This window comes from Mustelus asterias, chromosome 7 (assembly GCF_964213995.1).
Source record: "Mustelus asterias chromosome 7, sMusAst1.hap1.1, whole genome shotgun sequence".
Taxonomy (NCBI): Eukaryota; Metazoa; Chordata; class Chondrichthyes; order Carcharhiniformes; family Triakidae; genus Mustelus; species Mustelus asterias.
Window position 1 is genome coordinate 60912489 of NC_135807.1, and position 20569 is coordinate 60933057.

Below are 20569 nucleotides of genomic sequence, written 5' to 3' on the forward strand. Positions count from 1 at the left end.
GAGCAGGTTTGTCAGACATGATTTCCCTTTCATAAATCCATGTGGGTTGTACTCGATCAGATAATTATTCTCTGAGTGTACATTTATTGCATCCTTTATAACAAATTCCAGCATTTTCCCTGCTACTGATGTGAGACTAGCAGGTCTGTAGTTTCCTGTTTACTCTTTTTTTTTCTCTCATTCATTCCCTCCCTTCATGAATATTTGCTGCTGACCATTCTGCAGGAATCATTCCAGAATCTTTAGAATTCTGGAAGATGATCACTGCATACCAGAAGACAAAAGAGCAGGAGTAGTTCATTCTGCCCATCGAATCAGCTCCACCATTCAATGAGAGCATGTCTAATCTGAGATGATGATCCTCAACTCCATTTTCCCAGCTTGTCCACATAAGCCTTGGTTCAGTTACTGATTAAAAATCTGTCTACCATAGCCTTAAACATACTTAATGACCCAGCCTCTACAGCCCTCAGCGGTAAAAAATTACACAGATTTACTACCCTTTCAGAGAAGAAATTCCTCCCCATCAACATCTTAAATGGGTGACCTACCCATCAGCACCCACCCTGTCAAGACCCCTGCGAATTGTGTGTTTCAATTGGGTTATTTCTTCTTCTTCTAAACTTCAATGAGTAATCAACCTCTGCTCAAAAAATTTCCTCCATACCTAGGATCAACCTCGTGAACCTTCTCTGGATTGCCTCCTGTGCCATTATATATTTCCTTAGATAAAGGAACCAAAACCGTTCACAGTATTCCAGGTGTGGTCTAACTTGTGCCTTGTATATAGTTTTTCCTTATTTTTATACACCATTCCCTTTGAAATAAAGGCCAACATTCCATTGCTGCTCCATTAATCTGCTGAACTTGCATGCTAGCTTTTGTGATTTATGCACGAAGACCCCCAAATCCCTTTGTGCTAAACCTTTCTGCAGTCTTTCTTCATTTTAATAACATTCAGCTTCTTTATTCTTCCTACCAAAGTGCATCACCTTACATTTTCTTACATTATATTCCATCAGCTATTTTTTTCCTACTCAATTTAACCTCTATATCCCCATGTAAACTGTGTCATCCTCACCACTTGTCCCCCCCCCCCCCCCCCCCCCCCCCCCCCCATTTTTGTGTCATCTGCAAACTTGGCAATACTATGTCACTTCCCTCATCCAAGTCATTAATGTATTTTGTAAATAATTGCGGCCCCAACACTGATCCCTGTGGCACTTGTTATAGGTTGCATTCCAGAAAATGTCCCTCATCCCAACTCACTGACTTCTATATGTTTGAAGAAGGCATTTTTTCCAATCCACTGGGACTTTTCCAGAAGTTAAGAAATCTTGGAAGATTAGTACCAGTGCATTCACTATCTCATTTACTATCCTAGGATGCAACCCACCAGGCCCAGAGGACTTATCGGCCTTTAGTCCCATTATTTTCCCAGCATTTTTTCTCTCGTGATGAATTTATTTCCTGCCTCCTTTGCCCCTTGATGATTTCATATTTTTGGAACGTTATTTGTCTCTTCCACCATGAAGATTCGTGCAAAATATTTATTTAACTTCTCTGCCATTTCCTGGTTCCCCATTATTATTTCCCCAGTCTCAATGTCTGAGGGGCCTATGTTCACGTTGACCTCCCTCTTTTTTATATATTTAAAGAAGCTCTTGTTGTCTGTTTTTATATCACTTGCTCATTTACTCTCGGTTTATCTTCTCACTCTCTCTTTGGTCATCTTTTGTTGGTTTTTAAAACTTTCCGAATCCTCTGTTGCCGCATTGTTTTTTTTTTCTGTCAGTTTAATACTATTGTTAACTTCCTTGGTTCATCATAGTTGATTGATTCCCCTTCCTAGAAACCTTCTCCCTCACTGTTACATATCTTTGTTGTGAGTCATGGACTATTTTCATTTGTCTCCCATTACTGATCAACCATTTTTTCTGCTAAACTCCCTTCCCAGTCCACTCCAGCCAATTCTGCCCTCATTCTTTTGTAATTATCCTTATTTAAGTTAAGCACAGTTTTTCTTAAGTTTCTCACTCTCAAACTGAATGCTAAATTTTTCCATGTTATATTCACTGTTTCCTAGAGGATCTTTGACTCTGAGATTGTTGACTAAACCAGCTTCATTATACATTGTCAGATCCAAAATAGCTTGATTCTGGTTGGATCCACAGCATATTGTTCCAGGAAACTTGTCCCGAATACAATCTATGAATTCTTCCTCATGGTTACCTCTGCCAATTTGGTTTTCCCAATCCACTGAAGATTAAAGTCGCCCATGATTAATGTAATTTGTTTTTCATAGAATCCCTTCGGTGCAGAAGGAGGCCATTTGGCCTATCAAGTCTGCACTGACTCTCCGACAGAGCATCTTACCCAGGCCTCATCCCTATAACATCATGCATTTAACTTGACAAACCCGCAAACCTACATATCTTGGGACACTAAGGGTCAATTTAGCATGGCCAATCTACCTAACCTGCACATCTTTGGACTGTAGAACATAGAACATAGAACATTACAGCGCAGAACAGGCCCTTCGGCCCACGATGTTGCACCGACCAGTTAAAAAAAAACTGACCCTCCAACCTAAACCAATTTCTTTTCGTCCATGAACCTATCTACGGATCTCTTAAACGCCCCCAAACTAGGCGCATTTACTACTGATGCTGGCAGGGCATTCCAATCCCTCACCACCCTCTGGGTAAAGAACCTACCCCTGACATCGGTTCTATAACTACCCCCCCTCAATTTAAAGCCATGCCCCCTCGTGCTGGATTTCTCCATCAGAGGAAAAAGGCTATCACTATCCACCCTATCTAAACCTCTAATCATCTTATATGTTTCAATAAGATCCCCTCTTAGCCGCCGCCTTTCCAGCGAAAACAATCCCAAATCCCTCAGCCTCTCCTCATAGGATCTCCCCTCCATACCAGGCAACATCCTGGTAAACCTCCTCTGCACCCTCTCCAAAGCCTCCACATCCTTCCTGTAATGTGGGGACCAGAACTGCACACAGTACTCCAAGTGCGGCCGCACCAGAGTTGTGTACAGTTGCAACATAACGCTACGACTCCTAAATTCAATCCCCCTACCAATAAACGCCAAGACACCATATGCCTTCTTAACAACCTTATCTACTTGATTCCCAACTTTCAGGGATCTATGCACACATACACCTAGATCCCTCTGCTCCTCCACACTATTCAAAGTCCTCCCGTTAGCCCTATACTCAACACATGTGGGAGGAAACTGGAGGAAACTTTCCAAACCAGAAAATTCTATCCACGGTGGTGTGTCTGCCTCCTAAAACAAAGTGTCCAGGTTAATCTCACCCTCCCTGATGTGTCCGCACCTCAGCCTCCAGCTCAATGACTGAGTCGAAGCTCCACATGTCGCAGGCACTGACTGCAGATGTGCTTGCACTCGATAACACCTGTATCATGTGCTGCAGTGTTGATGCATCACCTGTCCAGCCATACTTCTGAGCTTTAATTAAGTACGTAACTATTCTATTCAATTATTTATGTTCTTTTCGATTTTAAAAAAGAATTATCACAAACTCAGCACTATTTTAAACTTTTGGAAAATAGATCTCAACCACTTAGCGGATATTCACCAGATACTCAACAACAGCTCATCTCCCCTGTAGTACAACAGAAACCAGTTCCTGCAGGGTGAGAAAGTTAAGAAAAGCAAAGGACTACCGCCCTTTCCTCCTCACAAAACTGCCTCTTCTCACCAAACTTCCACACTCTGTCCAAAGCTGCACTCAGTGCTGTTCGCATGTAAACGTGTCTGAAGGTATATGTTCTGAACAAAGGGATTAGCTGAACCCAGGTACAGCAGAGACCAGTTCAGGTTAGTTTCTTTAAGTAATTTACGCTTTTGGCTGCTGCCAATAGATAACTTCTATCCCCCTACATAGTCCCCTGGATGAGACTAGAAGTTAAACAGTACTTGCAGTTAAATGTTAAACACAAATGAAAACAATGCTAAATTGTTGGAAGATATTTAAAATTTCCCTCTTCTCACCAAACGTCCATACTCTCCGAAGCTGGTAAATCTACATTGCATTCATTGAAAGGTCAGCATTCCTTTCCTGAGGTGTGGTGCCCAGTACTGTTAACAATACTCGGTGTGTTTGTTGTATAGGGCTTTGTAGAGATGAAGCATGATTCTATCCGCTTGTATTCCAACCTCTGGATATGTTGTAAAGGGCAGAATTCCAATGAGCCTTTTTGATTATTTGCAGTACCTATTCATGATATTTTAATGTTCTATATATTTGGACCTTCCCAAGTACCTTTGGACCTTGTTTCTAGCTTTTAAACATTTTTTAAAAAAAACCTTGCTCTATTCTTTTACGTCCACTGGATGACCAACATATTTTCCCAATAATGAAATCCATTTGCCAGTTTTGCCTACTCATTTTAATTTAAAAAAATAATTTTATGTTTCCGTTTACACTCTAACAACGTTCCTTATCTTCTGTGTCTACGACATGTTTGGATATTTATCTTTCTATTCCTTCATCTAATGGTTATTAAATACAGTGAATAGTTGAGACCCCAACAAGGATCCTTACAGAACACATGTCGTGTTTTGCCAATTAGACTATCCATTTTTACTACTTTTTGTTTCCTACTGCACAGGGAATCTCCTAATGAGGTAAATAATTCTATGCACTTCAACTTTAGCCAATAGTCTCTCTTTTATCACTTTCGGAAGTACATATAAATAACTTCCACAGACTACTGCCCACTACTTTGGCATATTTAGTCAAGTTCATCAGGTATGATTTACTTTTACAAATTCATGCGGTGTTCTGATCAGATGAATATTTTCATGGTGGTATTTTCCAGTGAATTTACCTGTTTACTCAATCAAATTATTCATCATTTTAGAAACCTTTATTAAATCTTCTTCATCTTTGTCCCTGATGAAATAATCTCAATGTCTTCTCATGACTCAGTTCTCATTCCTGCTATTCTCTGGTGAATGTGTGTTTCTTTTTCAATGGCTTTTTTGTAATTTTCATAATAGAGTATTGAAAATTATGGTATATTGACTGGACAATTTTCACCAACTGATATTTATGAAGGATGCTCATAGTCCTTTTTGCAGCTGGAGATGGTGTTTGAGGCAGGACAGTGGTTGCTAGGATAGTGGGTGAGAGATATGAGTGTCTGACTTGACTCTCAATGTGTCCTCCACTATCAATTCCAGAACTAGTAAATCTAAGTTGACCAGCCAATTGTGATACTAGACGTAGGTGACTAAACAGAAAAATGAACTGTAGCAAAATTATCCTCAAAGACAGAATTTTGGTTTGAGGTAACGCTGCTGCTTCAGTATCATAAATGTATGGAACTTACAGCCCCATAACACCAGTATCAAAGCTTTTGCTTTTATCTTCAGGAAAATTTGAACAATGTCAGCCTCAGGATCCATTGGAGGTTACTTTCAACAGTGGTGGGGGCCTGAATCGGGTGGTATAAAATCGGTTGACCACTAGCCAATTTAATTGTCCTTTCCATTAACTTAAGAGGAAAGAAAAATCGGGCATGGTGTGCAACAGGTAGCCAATTTAACCCTGCCAATTCCCTGCCCCATCAAAGTTGGAAGTTAGCACCATGCTATCCTTTCCATATCTGGCACAGGATAATCTTATCGTGAATCCATGTAACAGATCCCCCATACAATATTTCACTCTCATGATACGTAAGGGCTAGGCATGAGTTTTTGTCATTTGCAAATCCATGATGCTGTCCAAACCCTTTATAAAGTACTATAAGACGTTCATTTTACAACTCATTATATAATTTTTTGTCTTATTGTTTTGGTTCTGTTTCCAATGTTTAAATCAATTTGTTTTTGGTGTATTTTTTTATCTATGCTATGCAAAGAAGTTATGCTTTAGTTGATATGGTATTCTCCTTCAAGTCACACGCCATCCTGATTTTAGAAATATTTCACTGTTCCTTCCTGGTCAATCCTGGAACTCCCTACCTAACAGCACTGTGGGATTGCCTTCACAACACTGACTACAATTTCAAGAAAGCAGGTCGATGCTGTCTTTGCAAGGGTGACTAGGACTGGAAAATAGTTGCTGGCTTTGATAGTGATGTCCACATCACAAGAATTCATAAAATAATTATTTTTAAAGTTATGGTTAATACCAATTCCATTGCCACATCAAATCAACTAAACTTCCAATGGTGCTAAAGATTCCAAATGCAGATAAATCTGTAGATAAAGATTTGTGCAGGAAGCCAGAGATGCACGGAACAAATGTTTACTAAAACATGGCATCTTATTTGTGTCCTCTTTGCTTTAGGTTCTCTGTCCATAATTGTTAGGGAATATTACAATGTCTGCCCCAGCTTTGGCAAGGAAAAGCTAAGAATTAGCAGGGGTGGGTTGGAAGCAAATATTGTCATGGATAGAACTCTTTCTCAAAGCACTCCTGCCTCAACAAGGTGCTCTTGTCTGCAGATGCTGTTCCCAGCAGTGATGCAGTTCCTCAAGAAAATTAACTCATCATGCCAACAATACCAGGCTCCAGTGGTGTCAAGAGGCAGTCCGCTATCTGTTCTGGTGATGTTTCAGAATATGCCAGAAAGTTCCTTGGTGCTGACTAGTGCTTGGAGGAGGTATGCTCCAATTGTTGCTCTAATATTGCAAACTAATATATACTAGTTTTGCTGAGGATTTTCACCAGGCTTTCTCCACATTCCCAATCCACACTAATGACATCAGTCTTTAATGTGTGTAGCAGTGAAGATCATCTTTGGTGCTCTTCCTTAAATTCACAGGGAGCGGATTACTTTTCATCAATTACTCTATTTGCAAGATAACTGGATGTTCATATACCTTCTGGAAAATGTCTGAATCGTCAAACATAATCCCGTAGATCCCACCTGAAGTGGTGAATGAGGCTGAACCCAAGAAACAGTGGAAGAATTAGCTCAATCTTTAACATGCTTTATAGCAATTGTCTGATTATTTGCATTGCTATTTGATGGCTGTAATGCCAAGATGGACTGGAGCTTGAAAGTTTCAGTTTTGAAAGATTTCTCAAAATTCCCACTTTCCCACTCTTCAACCACGATTATTTCCAGATCATCACAAAGGTCTCTGGTAGCCTACGGAGTAGAGACAGCTCTGGATTTATTGCACTTTGGGTGATTTGCTACATGCTGCACTAGAACCATAGAATCCCTTACAGTGCAGAAGGAGAACATTTGGCCCATTGTGTCTGCACCGACTCTCCGAAAGAGCATCTTACCCAGGCCCTCCCCTTTGCCCTATCTCCGTAACCCTGTGGATTCACCATGGCCAATCCACCTTACCTACACGTGTCCGGACACTACGGGGCAATTTAACATGGCTAATCCACCTAACTTGCACATCTTTGGACTGCACCTGGAGGAAACCCACGCAAACACAGGGAGAACACGCAAACTCCACACAGACAGCCAAAGACGTAATTGAGCCCAGGTACTTGGCGCTGTGAGGCAGCAGTGCTTGCCACCATACTGCCCTAGTTACTGACTCGATTGTCACTTTTCAAGTGTTAAATAACATGAGAAGAGTTTTGTCCATGAAACAAATCCTCTTCTGCCCAATACAATGCAAATAACTGCATTCAAAGCCAGTGTGTCTTTTCACAAGCGTCATCTGTTATCCTATGCATTAGACTAAATTTTATCAGATTATAATAATCTTCAATGCAGTAGCAAGCTGCATTGAGGTGTTCTTTTGCGTATCTTAATTCAGTTATTGAGGCAGTTTGATCATTGGCTAGCTACAGTAAACTTCATAGAGATGCCTATTTTCACATCATATATGCATGAGTTCAGCTGTCCCAGTATTAGGTGCTTCCTTTCAGCCTTACCCTAAGCCCTTACCCTATTACCACTTGCTTAGTGGTAATATTGTTCCCATCTACTACTCCACCAGAGGTCAAAGTTGTGATGTCAAAAGCCATCGTTGTCATCCAAAATTGACTCTTAATCTCTACAGTTGAATCAGGTACAGCAATAGTCCTCTTTGTACCAGCCAATGAAGATGGAGCAACTCTTTTTTTCTGGAATACTGTTGCACCAGATTTATTTATTTGAAACTGGTAACAAATACATCCTTGAACTGGTGGGGAGTTGGTGATAGAACCATGTTATCTCTGATTCTATCCACAATAATCCAACTAATTGAAAAATTCTGGGCATTTTAAGTTGATGCTCTTGATCCTTTATCACCAACTACTAGTATGGTTATTCAAAATAGAAATACTATATTTGAAGACAATTAACAATCTTGTGGGTGAAATTAACTGAATGTAGAAATGCACCAGAGTAGATTTATTTCTAGAAATATTTTTAGTACGCTCTTGTAGGTACGCTCTGCAGTACGCTTGCTAATGAAATTAAAAGAATGTATAACTTGCGCATCAATGCTCGTGTCAATTTGTCATGAATAAATGTGTAATTGCATGTCCAGTTTTTCATTTTATCAGATGTTGGAGTGCTAAGTAAACTTTTATACACCAAGGAGACCATCATTTCAAATTGTAGTGTGTTTTTGTTGTTTAATACCACTTTTGTTTTCAGTCATGCTGGGAAACAGTTACTTAATGCTGTGCATTTTCTGGATGATCTTCAGCTCCGAGAAAAGCTGAAAATAACCCACTTTTCCATTTCAGTTCCAGTCTAGTGGTGCAAGTTAAACTCTTAATTGAGCGAGAGCTTTTAATACTTTGGCTAGCCTTTTTGCTAATCATCTTCATCTTTTGTACCTTTGGGTGCAACCAATTTGTCCTGCACAGTTGGTTCTTTTTGAGCAATTTATTTGGCCAAAAAGAAGTAACTGCATCAAGAAATTAACTAAAGAAATTGCAATTAATCCTGTAAAGAGATTTTGGTTTTTCCACATACGGTCATTAAATGCAAATTATAAACTGTGTTTTAAATGCATTGTGTTTGTTTTTGTCCATTGTGTTCCATGACTTAAACTTGAAATGAATACTTTTTGCATAAATCTGTGAATAAATGCAGCTATTTAAACTAAAATAACTAATAGATGTTTAATGAGCAGAGTGAGGTAAGTGACATAGAATTATTCGGAGAGAAAAATAAACTACCGAGAAAAAAAGTTCTCTTAAGCCTGAGAGTTGTAGGTTATTTTTCTTGTATAGTGTTTTTTTTTTCCAGTAACATCTTGAGGAATTTATCTGGTGTACCTCCTCAAATATAGCTGGAAATTGTTCAGATGATCCATGTTTGTGGCCAAAAACATTATTCTCTGACAAATACTTTAAATGGCATCATGACGCACATTTATTTTTATCATCTTTTTTCAGGTGCAGCATACTGCCAGTTCATGGATATGTTATTCTCTGGCTGTATTAGTTTGAAGAAAGTAAAATTCCAGGCTAAATTGGAACATGAATACATACACAATTTCAAACTGCTACAGGCATCGTTTAAGAGAATGAATGTTGATAAAGTAAGTACAGGTTTCAGATTATTTAGGCTGCTGTTAGTAGTAACAACTTTGGGCAAAGGATTGAATTTCTCATTGTCCTAGCAAATATCCGATGGCATTGCTTTGGTTACATTAGCTAAGCTGTTGGAAGGGTAAGAGGTACTGTATTCTTGGAGCTTTTATGTAGATGGGTTTTCACTATGTCACATTTTGGGGAGAAATTTGTTAGTGACATTGAATTAAGTGTTTTAGGATCAGTTCCTTGGAAATCATGGGCAAGAATTTTCGTGTGGTGGAGTTTATTACGCTCCTGCCAATCATGGCAGCCTGCTATCCAGTTAATCCTCTAAGGAGCATTAACTGGCTGAAGCTGGAAATTCCGTCCCTCATTTGGGAAGAGGTCCCACCTCAGAGAGCTACTGGACAATCTGATTCCCTGGCAGTTCTGTAGTCACTGCAGGGCAGTAGTTGAGAAGACTGGGATGACAAACGGTCCTCGGATTCTAAGTCCCAGAAACCAAGTCCAATTAATAACGGGGTGTGGGGAAGGTTGGGATATTGATGAAGAAGTCAGGGGCAGGGGGTGGTGACGCCTGCAGAGGTCAAGACTTTGGAGGGAGGTGCAGATGCCGAAAGGGGGCACAAGGGTGAGCATTCAGCTCCCTTTCCTGCCCAAGACCCCAGCAGGGTGACCTGTCAGGTTTCCCCCAATCCTGAACTCTTCCAACCAGATGTTTGAGAACTTGTAAATGGATGATGGGATGCATAACATTCTAGTTTCTTCAAATGCAGTGCAGGGTCTCAAAATCTTCTGAAGTATAGAAAAGGAGGGTAATTTTTTTGTGGAACTTAATACAGTGGCATGGATCTTGCCCACCGGTTTAACATCAGATGGGTGCCCTGTGTTGTTTCTGTGTGGGAGGCACAATGTAATTAATTGCACTCTGGCACTTAACTGCCCAGTGTTGGGCCTCTCACACAATTCAGGCCCCCAGAGGGCAGAAATCCTGACCGAGAGGTGCCTGCTGGCGGTAATCCTCCAAGCCCTACCCAGATGATCGATGCTAGATCCCTGGGGATAGGTAAGTGAAACAAGATGTGATTGTGGATAGGGAGTTGACAGTGAGGTGGGGAGGGGTGCTGGGGTGCAAAGGCAGGGGGTGGATTTTTGTGGCCTGTCCTTTCATGATACCAGGATGCCACAGTCAGGCACTGAGTGGCTATCAGTGAATGACCTCCCCTATATGAGGACACAGGTAAACACACATGGGTTTGCTGGGCAGCCTTTGTGAATCATGGGCAACTCTGCAAGTCCTGTTAAATCTCTGACCCACTGCTAAATTTCAGTGGGTTCGGATAATTTGCTTTAAGTAGCTGATTTATGAGTCTAATCTGCATCCTGTTGCCAGTTGATTAAATTGGGCTGACTATTGTTATTGAGCTTTTGTACTTCATGATTGGTGCTTTTATTCCTGCCTATATTTTGCTGGTTGGTATTTTCTCTGTTTATTTGGGATTTGTTCCCATTTAGTGTCTGTGAAAGTTGAGCCAATATAAGATACATATCTGGTTTAAGTTCCTTTGTGTCCTTGCTGGTGTACATCATAAAAGTGCCTATTCCATTCTGCAATTTTGCATCCATTCATTGTAACGCACAAAAAAATAAACAAATTTGCAATTTGGGCTTTCTTGAAGACGACAGTTCTAATGTCCCAGATATCTATGAACAATGATATATGAATGGGGTATTCAGCATGGTTTCCATATTTCATTAAATAAATGTAGAATTTTTGGAGAAAATCTCAGAAAAGCTATCAGACTGATTCATGAATGAGAGTCGCATTATCAAGAAAGATTATCTCCCCTCGGATTTTACTCCATGTTTCTCCAGGAACTCCACGCACAAATCATTCCTTTATTCTACTGTGCTTCCACAGCTATGCAACATGATTTATAGTGTCCATGCTCTTCAAAATCCCCGCCAACTCTGTGGAAAATTAGATGGGGTCTTTAAGATTTTCTGGAGTATGGAGGATTTGGAAGTAGGGATGATTTTCTATTGGGAAACTGAATTCAAGACTGGGCACATAATTTAAAGTTGACTTGTTAAGAAAAGATTTGTATAACTTTTTTTAAATGCATGATGATCTTTTCCATGTTTCTATCAGCATGGCTGCTGGAAATAGAAACCATTTCAGATGTTGCAACAGGATGAATTGCTGTTAGGGAACTATAGGCCCTACTACTTATAGAATTTCATCTTTTCTGTAAGCAAGCAAATAAATATGTGCAGAAGAAGCTAGAAAATCCTCTGCCTAAAACATTACTATGTTGTTAATGCCCCACCACATTAAATGGGTGTTTTTGTATGAACACAATTTGCCAGCAAAATGAGATGGATAGTAAATCCAGCCAACTCTTTAGTAACACTGAAGACTAAGAGCAAATATCATTGACAAGCATTTGCTACCTTGGCTTTTAGAATCGTAGACTGTAGAGCAGTAAATTTCATCTGCCATGTGTCTGCCCATTCCTCTTGAACTTTCACTATCCTCCCCGGTTCATAAGCTTTCAAATTTGTGTAATCTGCAAATTTTAAAATTGTGCCATACACATCCAATTCTTGGTGGTTAATATATATCAAGAAAAACAGTAGCCCTAACACTGACCCTGAGAACCCCATTGTATACATTCTACCACTCTTCTATAAAGATGTACGGGTTAGGTTGTATACATTGTATACATTCTACCACTCCTCGATAAAGATGTACGGGTTAGGTTGATTGGCCAGGTTAAAAATTGCCCCTTAGAATCCTGAGATGCGTAGGTTAGAGGGATTAGCGGGTAAATATGTGGGGGTTGGGCCTGGGTGGGATTGTGGTCGGTGCAAACTCGATGGGCGGAATGGCCTCCTTCTGCACTGTAGGGTTTCTATGATTCTATGACTTCCCTCAGTATCCTCCATCTCCTCTGGTCCTGGTGACTTCTTGATCTTAATCTCCCCCTGTGCAATTCCTTCTCGTTATCAAATTTTAGCCCAACCACTGTCTCAATTACCTATATTAAGTACCATAATTTAATACCTAAGCCATGCTTTCTGCCTCGGTGCATAAATCCACCCCTCCTCTTACCACCCTTGAATGCTGATTGGTTTGCAATCAACAGTTTTAATGGAGAGGGGTTGGGGGGAGCAAGCAATATGCCCTGAACGCCTCCCCGCCGCATAAAATTCATCCCAGGTTTCCCTTTTATGTTAGCTGCCAGTGAAACCTCATGTTCTCTCTTTGCTTCTCTTATTTGTTTTTGCACTTCCCCTCTCAATATGTTCTGTTCAGCCTTGTTCTTGATTATATTATCCACTTGATATCTGTCCTATATACCCTTTTTCTGCTTCATCTTTCTTGATTTCTTTTACTTTCTGAACTTTACCCCCAGTACAGTATCTTGTTAGTATCCAAGCAAAATCTTCTTTAAAGTTAATCCATTGTTTCATTACGTTTTGCCTGTCAGTTTTTAATTTGAATTTACCTGAACCAGATTCTTCTCTCCCTACTGAAGTTGGCCCGACCCCAACTAATTATTTTTTATCCTGTATTGCACCTTTTCCATTGCCCCCTATAGACCTTATGATACTAAGTAAGATCACTAAATACTCCCACATTGACACTAGACCCACCGTATTTTCCAGAACCAGATCAAGCATTCCCTCCTGTTTGCTATGACAATTTATTCATTTTGTTAATTGTGTATCTGTTGGGTATTAAGTGCATTCAGGTATTAACTGGGGACTCAACTGATGCTCATTCATATATGTAGATATATATGTTGCAGAGAGTCAGGCTGGAAAAGTTTTGTTTGTGTTTTGGCAGCGCATAGTATACAATGCGTAGCAGTAAATTAAGTTAAAACAACAAGTAAACCAAGACTAGTCTCCAGTATTCAGTCCCTCACCTGGCTATCAAGTTTGACACTCTTCCCCTCCTCATCAAGAAAAGTAGTAAAGCTCTGCCATTTGGCATCAGTTACCTGTATATGTTACATCAGTTTGCTGCATGTTGCCCTTTGATGCCTTCTTTTCAGTGCAGTTTGCATCAGCAGTCTCTGCTGTATATCTCTGCCAGAGGTACTGAGAGAACCATGTGATTTCTTCTTTGTTGCACTGGGTGCTGATCAGAACACATTGCGGGGCCCGCATGATTGTCCGTGTACTTTAATAAAAGCAAAATACTGTGGACACTGGAAATCTGAAACAAAAACAGGAAACACTGAAAACATTTCCAGCATTTTCTGTTTTTATTATTGGAAAATACTTGGTTTGTTTGTTCAATGCCACAACAGTTATTTCATTTGCCTACTGAGCTCCCAACATTTCTTAAAGTATATTTTAATATATTTCTTGTTCATTAATGTTTATAGAGTATGTGAAATTACAATAGCTAAAATGTGATCAAAAGTTAAAGAACTGTACTCCGAGCTAGGCCACTAATTACTAATTTACTATTTAGAAAACATCTGTTTTTGTGCTAACTTCGAAATATGCTCAGATTGCAGTCAGACTTGATGTGACCCCTTCCTCGCTATTGACTAAGGACACGTGCTTATTTTTAACTTTATTTCATCAGAACTGTTCAAAATAACAATTAAATTATTTTGTTATCAGTCTGCTGATTACAAACTAGTCCAATAGAATTCTCCATAATTCACTTCTGGCATTGTGTTTTGGCAGAAGGAGAATATGTTGATTTTTGTCAGCCAACGCTGATGTGTGTCCAGAACTCTGGAAACAGCACTGTTGACTTGTATGATCCCATTGATCTTTTTCCCCAAGTTATACAGTACTACTTGGATTAGTCTGTAGAATATTCCTCTGCCCTTGTTGAATCATTTACATGTTTTTTTTCTGTATTCTTTGAGATGTGGGCATCACTGACGAGGCAAGCATATGTTACCCATCCCTAATTGCTCTTGAACTGAATGGCTTGCTAAGCCATTTCAGTGGATAGTTAAGAAGAGTCAACCACATTACTGTGGTTCTGGAGTCAAATGTAGACCAGACCAGGTAAGGGCAACGGATTTCCTTCCCTGAAGGACATCAGTGAACCAGATGGGTTTTTATCACAAACTATGATAGTTTCATGGTCACCATTACAGGGACTAGCTTTATGTTCTAAGTTTATTAATGAAATTTAAATTCTACCAGCTACAGTTGTAGGATATGAACCCTAATCCCCAGAATATTCACCTAGGCCTCTGGATTACTGGCCCAGTGACACTACTATACCACTACTGCAGCAAACTTTTTGGCATACCACTAATTACAAGGACACAAGAAATAGGAGCAGGAGTAGACCATATAGTCTGTCGTGCCTACTCTGGAATTAATTACAATCATGGCAGATCTTGAGCCTCAACCCCCCCTCCCAATATCATTTGATTCCCTGTGTTAGCAAAAATCTGTCTATCCCTGCCTTAAGTTTATTCAATAATGCAGCATCCACAGCCCTCTTGGGTGGAAAATTCCCAAGATTCACAACCCATTCAGTGAAGTAGTTTTAGTCCGAAATGATTAGCCTCTTATCCTGAGACTTGCCCCTGGGTTTTAGACTCCCCAACCAATGGAAATAATCTCTCAGTATCTGTTACCAAGCCCCTTCAGGATTTTGTGTTTCGCTGTGATTGCCTGTCATTCTTCTAAACTCCAGAGAATATAAATCCAATTCACTTAGCCTCTCATCATAGACCAGCCCCTCACCCCAGGGACTAAGCTAGTAAACCTTTGCTCTACCACCTCCGATACAAGCATATTCTTTCTTAAATGTGGAAACCAAAACTACACACACTACTCCAGATGTAGTCTCACCAAAACCCTGTACAATGTTCGCAAGACTTCTTTATTCTTGTACTCCATCCATCCATCATTATGAAGTGCTTCGAAAGGTTAGTCATGGCATGAATCAATTCCAGCCTCCCGGACTACCTGGAGCCACTACAGTTTGCCTACCGCCGCAACAGGTCCACAGCAGACGCCATCTCCCTGGCCCTGCACTCAACCCTGGAACACCTAGATAACAAAGACACCTATATCAGACTTCTATTTATTGACTACAGCTCAGCTTTAAACACCATTATTCCCACGAAGCTCATCTCCAAATTCCATGGCCTGGGGCTCGGCTCCTTTCTCTGCGACTGGATCCTGAACTTCCTAACTCAGACCACAATCAGTAAGGATGGGCAACAACACCTCCACGATTATCCTCAACACCGGTGCCCCACAAGGCTGTGTTCTCAGCCCCCTACTGTACTCCTTATACACCTATGACTGTGTGGCCAAATTCCCCTCCAATTCGATTTTCAAGTTTGCTGACAACACCACCATAATGGGACAAATCTCAAACAATGATGAGACAGAATACAGGAATGAGGTATAGAATCTAGTGAACTGGTGCAATGACAATAATCTCTCCCTCAATGTCAACAAAACAAAAGAGATTGTCATCAACTTCATGGAGTGCAGAGGAGAACATGTCCCTTCCTACATCAACGGGGACGAAGTAGAAAGGGTTGAAAGCTTCAAGTTTTTCAGTGTCCAGATCAACAACCTGTCCTGGTCTGCTGACACTATAGTTAAGAAAGCCCACCAATGCCTCTACTTTCTCAGAAGACCAAGGAAATTTGGCATGTCAGCTACGACTCTCTCCAACATTTACAGATGCACCATAGAAAGTGTTCTTTCTGGTTGTATCACAGCTTGGTATGGCTCCTGCTGTCCCCAAGACCGTAAGAAACTACAAAAGGTCGTGAATGTAGCCCAATCCATCACGCAAACCAGCCTCTCATCCATTGACTCTGTCTACACTTCCCGCTGCCACGGCAAAGCAGCCAGCATAATTAAGGACCCCATGCACCCTGGATATTCTCTCTTCCACCTTCTTCGGTCAGGAAAAAGATACAAAAGCCTGAGGTCACATACCAACTGACTCAAGAACAGCTTCTTTCCTGCTGCTGTCAGACTTTTGAATGGACTTGCATTGCATTAAGTTGATCTTTCTCTACACCCTAACTATGACTGTAACACTACATTCTGCACTCTCTCGTTTTCCTCTCTATGAACGGTATGCTTTGTATAGCATGCAAGAAATAATACTTTTCGCTGTATGCTAATACATGTGACAATAAAGCAAATCAACCCCCTTGCAATAAAGATCAACATACCATTCGCCTTCCTAATTGTTTGCTGCATCTGGCTGGTAACTTTCTGTTCCTTGTACGAGCATACCAGTTTCTCACCTTTTTAAAAAACAAAATTCTGCTTTTCCATTCTTTCGACCAAAGTGAATAACTTCACACTTTGCTACATTTTACTCTATCTCCCATCTTGTTGCCCACTAAACCTGTCTGTATCACTTTTCAGTCTGTGTCCTCCCCATAGCTTACTTTCCTGCCTAGCTTTTTATCATCAGCAAACTTTGATACATTACTCACTTGTCTCAAGTCATTAACATAGACTGTAAATAGCTGAGATCCCAGCAGTGATTCTTGCAGCATTCCACTATTCACTGCCAGCCAATCTGAAAAAGCTTCATTTATGCCCACTCTCTGATTTTGATCTGTTAAAATTAAGGAAGGGCCGTGGATGTCTTCTATATGGATTTCAGTAAGGCATTTGACAAAGTCCCACATGGCAGGTTGGTTAAAAAGGTTAAGGCGCATAGGATACAAGGAGGAGTGGCTAGATGGATGGAGAACTGGCTTGGCCACAGGAAAAGCCACAGGAGACAGAGGGTAGCGGTCGAAGGGTCTTTTTCCGGCTGGAGGTCTGTGACCAGTGGTGTTCCACAGGGCTCTGTACTAGGACCTCTGCTATTTGTGATATATATAAATGATTTGGAAGAAGGTGTAACTGGTGTTATCAGCAAGTTTGCGGATGACACGAAGATGGCTGGACTTGCGGATAGCGATGAGCATTGTCGGGCAATACAGCAGGATATAGATAGGCTGGAAAATTGGGCGGAGAGGTGGCAGATGGAATTTAATCCAGATAAATGCGAAGTGATGCATTTTGGAAGAAATAATGTAGGGAGGAGTTATACAATAAATGGCAGAGCATCAAAAGTATAGAAACACAGAGGGACCTAGGTGTGCAAGTCCACAAATCCTTGAAGGTGGCAACACAGGTGGAGAACAAAGAACAATACAGCACAGGAACAGGCCCTTTGGCCCTCCAAGCCCGTGCCGCTCCCTGGTCCAAACTAGACCATTCTTTTGTATCCCTCCATTCCCACTCCGTTCATATGGCTATCTAGATAAGTCTTAAACGTTCCCAGTGTGTCCGCCTCCACCACCTTGCCTGGCAGCGCATTCCAGGCCCCCACCACCCTCTGTGTAAAATATGTCCTTCTGATCTCTGTGTTAAACCTTCCCCCCCCCCCCCCCCCCCCTCCCCTCACCTTGAACCTATGACTCCCCGTGAACGTCACTACCGACCTGGGAAAAAGCTTCCCACCGTTCACCCTATCTATGCCTTTCATAATTTTATACACCTCTATTAAGTCTCCCCTCATCCTCCGTCTTTCCAGGGAGAACAACCCCAGTTTACCCAATCTCTCCTCATAACTAAGCCCCTCTATACCAGGCAACATCCTGGTAAACCTCCTCTAGACTCTCTCCAAAGCCTCCACGTCCTTCTGGTAGTGTGGCGACCAGAACTGGGCGCAGTATTCCAAATGCGGCCGAACCAATGTTCTATACAACTGCAACATCAGACCCCAACTTTTATACTCTATGCCCCATCCTATAAAGGCAAGCATGCCATATGCCTTCTTCACCACCTTCTCCACCTGTGACGTCACCTTCAAGGATCTGTGGACTTGCACACCCAGGTCCCTCTGCGTATCTACACCCTTTATGGTTCTGCCATTTATCGTATAGCTCCTCCCTACATTATTTCTACCAAAATGCATCACTTCGCATTTATCAGGATTGAACTCCATCTGCCATTTCTTTGCCCAAATTTCCAGCCTATCGACATCCTTCTGTAGCTTCTGACAATGCTCCTCACTATCTGCAAGTCCTGCCAATTTTGTGTCGTCTGCAAACTTACTGATCACCCCAGTTACACCTTCTTCCAGATGGTTTATATAAATCACAAACAGCAGAGGTCCCAATACAGAGCCCTGCGGAATACCACTAGTCACAGGCCTCGAGCCGGAAAAAGACCCTTCCACTACCACCCTCTGTCTTCTGTGACCAAGCCAGTTCTCCACCCATCTAGCCACCTCCCCCTTTATCCCATGAGATCCAACCTTTTTCACAAGCCTACCATGAGGGACTTTGTCAAACGCTTTACTAAAGTCCATATAGACGACATCCACAGCGCTTCCCTCATCAACCATTCTGGTCACTTCTTCAAAAACTCTACCAGGTTAGTGAGGCATGACCTCCCTCTCACAAAACCATGCTGACTATCGTTAATGAGTTTATTCCTTTCTAAATGCGCATACATCCTATCTCTAAGAATCTTCTCCAACAACTTCCCCACCACGGTCGTCAAGCTCACCGGCCTATAATTACCCGGGTTATCCTTCCTACCCTTCTTAAATAACGGGACCACATTAGCTATCCTCCAATCCTCTGGGACCTCACCTGCATCCAGTGACGAGACAAAGATTTGCGTCAGAGGCCCAGCGATTTCATCTCTCGTCTCCCTGAGCAGCCTTGGATAGATTCCATCAGGCCCTGGGGATTTGTCAGTCTTTATATTCTCTAACAAACCTAACACTTCCTCCCTTATAATGGAGATTTTCTCCAATGGTTCAACACTCCCCTCCGAGACACTCCCAGTCAACACATCCCTCTCCTTTGTGAATACCGACGCAAAGTATTCATTTAGGATCTCCCCTACTTCTTTGGGCTCCAAGCATAATTCCCCACTTTTTTTTCCCTGAGAGGTCCGATTTTTTTCCCTGACAACCCTTTTGTTCCTAACGTATGAATAAAATGCCTTGGGATTCTCCTTAATCCTGTCTGCCAAGGACATTTCGTGACCCCTTTTTGCCCTTTTAATTCCCCGTTTGAGTTATTTCCTACTTTCTTTGTACTCCTCCAGAGCTCCCTCCGTTTTTAGCTGCCTGGACCTAACATACGCCTCTCTTTTCTTTTTGACCAGTCCCTCAATTTCCCTGGTTATCCACAGTTCTCGAATCCTACCCTTCCTATCCTTCTTTTTTATAGGCACATGCCTGTCCTGTAGCCCTAACAACTGTTCCTTAAAAGACTCCCACATGCCAGATGTGGATTTACCCTCATATATCCCCTCCCAATCAAGAGCTGCCAATTTCTGCCTAATCCCACTAAAGTTAACCTTCCCCCAATCCAACACCTTACCCTTGGGACACCATTCATCCTTTTCCATCACTATCCTAAAGCTAACAGAATTGTGGTCACTATTTGCCACATGTTCCCCTACCGAAACTTTGAAGATCTGACCGGGCTCATTCCCCAGTACTAGGTCCAGTATAGCCCCCTCTCTAGTCGGGCTATCTACATATTGTTCCAAAGAACCCTCCTGTATGCATTTTACAAATTCCTCCCCATTCAGAGTCCCAGCTCTCAGCGATTTCCAGTCTATACCAGGGAAATTGAAGTCTCACACTACAACAACCCTATTTTTCCTGCACCTATCCAGTATCTCCTGACATATCCGTTCTTCCACTTCCCTCGGGCTGTTGGGGGGCCTGTAGTATACCCCCAACATAGTGACTGCGCCCTTCCTGTTTCTAAGCTCCACCCAGAGTGACTCGTTACACGACCCCTCTGAATTGTCCTCCCTCTGCACCACTAATATGCTCTCCACTAATACTGCTACTCCCCCACCTCTTTTGACCCCTCCTCTGTCTCGCCTAAAACACTTGTACCCCGGAATATTCAGCTGCCAGTCCTGTCCCTCTTTCAACCAAGTCTCTGTCACCGCAACCACATCCAAATTCCTCGTGAGCATTAAGGCCCTAAGTTCGTCTGTCTTACCTGCTCCGCTCCTTGCATTGAAGTATAAGCACTCCAGACCTCCAGGCCCAGTGAGGTCATC

General features: G+C 41.6%; 1 protein-coding gene across 3 annotated transcripts in view; it reads left to right on the forward strand.

Annotated features, from left to right (window-relative positions):
• mapre2 (microtubule-associated protein, RP/EB family, member 2) overlaps nt 1–20569 on the forward strand; it is a 128526-nt gene that overhangs the window by 90403 nt on the left and 17554 nt on the right. The gene's annotated exons all lie outside the window — the stretch shown is intronic.